Here is a 2,426-nt window from a genome sequence, read left to right on the forward strand (position 1 = left end):
AGAAAAATTTTTTTGATATGTTTTGAAGATAGATATACTTTTCTTCTTGTGGTGTCCTTTGAGAACCATGAAAGATGCGAAGGTTTATATTGATTCTGTTACTAGTCTGTTTCTTTGTTTATGATGCTGCCCAAAGACCTGGCCACTTATCAATCATTTATTTAGGGTTCACATTTGCCGAGTTTCATTCAGATTATAAGTGAGGTTGGAGCATAATCAGAATGCTATAATTAGCTCATGGCACCTTATTTAAGGAGGCCATTAGCTCAACTGAGAAATGGTGGTTATGACTGGGCTGTTAACCACAAGGTCAACCGTTTGAAACCAGAAGCAAATCATAGAAAGAAAGACAGGCTTTCTGTTCGTATAAAAGGCTTCAGTCTCAGAAACCCACAGAGGAAGTTATTGTCCTGTCCAGTCGGGTTGCTATGAACTGGAAAGGACTCCAGGGCAGTGAGTTTGGTTTTGAAGAGCTCAACTGGCATGCAGAGAGAAAGAGAAAGGGGGACAAATCTTAGGATCCATGAAATTAACTAGGGACTTCTTTGCTTGGAAGGAAGATGGCTTGTGATCTGAATGGCTCCTCAGAACTGTCTGAAAGGATCTGATGAGAGACGATGAGCAATATGTGTTATTCCACAGAGAAAATGAAGACCAATCAATTTTCGAAGATTTTAAACCTAAGCCAAAGGGAGACCTTTCTTGCAATATTGGCCACAGACAGAATTTTCACCACCCAAAGCTAAGTTATTTAAGAAGAGATATTCGAACAACATATTTGGGGAGGAGTGGGGCAAAACATGTGTAAGTGGATGAATATGAATTCAGCAATTCCCAAATTAGGACAATCACTATATTACCTATATTTACAACAAAAATTCTAAGAAGGGAATAAGTGTGTTCAAAAACAATATGGCATAAAGATAGATTTAGTATACAATGGAATATTACATGACAATAATAGGAGAAAGGGAGTATTATCATTTAAGTAGTAATGAGTTCCTACTTATGATGCTAGAAAAGTTGACATCATTATTGGTAATGATATGTGATATTATTAATTTAATAGATATCATTAAATTCCACACATGGAATTTGACTGGGCAAATGCTGTGTGAATACATATTTACAGTAGTAAGAAAGGGAATTAAATACTGATATATGTGCAACTACACCGATGGATCTTGAAAGCATGATGCTGAGAGAAGCCAGTCATAAAAGACCACATATTGTGTTGATAGAGATATAAAGCAGATTACTCGGTGAGGAGTAACAGAAATTCAGGCTTTGGGAGAAATGGGGATTGGCCACTAATCATTGTAGAAATTTTTAGGGGAAGGTGATAAAAATGCGCCAAACATTATGGTGGAGATTGTTACAAAGCTGTCAATATTTTCCAATCATAAAATTGGAACTATATGATGCATCAATTAAAGCTCATCTATATCATCCAAATGATGCTATCCTTGGGATTTGGAAATCAAATCTCAATCCCATCCTCAATCAGAATCACCTGAGAACATTTCCTAAGTTACTAATAATTCCCATACCCCAAGGCCAGAAATTCTGATTCAAATAACAAACAAATCGCAGTGTCATAGATTCCAAACAACGGTGTAGGACAGAGTGGAACTGTTCCCTAGGGTTTCCAAGGCTGTCAGCCTTTGTGGAAGCAGACTGTCTTATGTTTCCCTGGGAGAGCAGCTGGTGGAGGAGAACCACTGACCTTTTGATTATCCGTCACTTTCACTGCCCCGCTGCCAGAGAATCTGATTCAGCTACAGCCCCATTATTTTAAAGTCACCGTGTGAGTTTACGATACAGTTGAAGCTAAGAACCTCAAGAAAAGAGGAATTGTTAGGTCCCATTTTATTTGGAGATGATATGATTTCTCTAACTTCTAATTCTATGAGAGTAAGGATGCTAAATCAGACACCAGAAGGGTAGCCCCTTTTCATAAGCTGTGTGGCACTGAACAAATTATTTAGTCCCTTTGAGCCTTGACCCTCATTTGTAAAATGGAAGCAATGATGATATCTACTACATAGAGTTAAGTATTAAATAATATGTGTAAATTATTCAGCAAAGTGCCTGGCAAATGGAACTCAATTTTGAAAAGGAGGACGATGGCGATTGAGTGATTGACTATGGTCCTTCTTCAAGGAGAAGAAATATAGATTTAGAGGTCTGAGTGTTTCTTACGATGAAATATGGCCAAACTACAGGCCAAGTGCACATGCCAGTATAGTGAATGGGTTTGATGGACAAAGACTGTGAAATAAAAGGGTCAGGGAAAGTAATCAATATTCGGTTTTGAATGTTTTAAGGACAGCAAACAAAAGGTTAAGGTGGCTCATTGTAAACGTCCTCTTGTAAAACGACATTCAGATGGAGCTGTACATAAACACTGCAACCTCTCCAAAGGC

Source organism: Tenrec ecaudatus, chromosome 2 (assembly GCF_050624435.1).
Source record: "Tenrec ecaudatus isolate mTenEca1 chromosome 2, mTenEca1.hap1, whole genome shotgun sequence".
Lineage (NCBI taxonomy): Eukaryota > Metazoa > Chordata > Mammalia > Afrosoricida > Tenrecidae > Tenrec > Tenrec ecaudatus.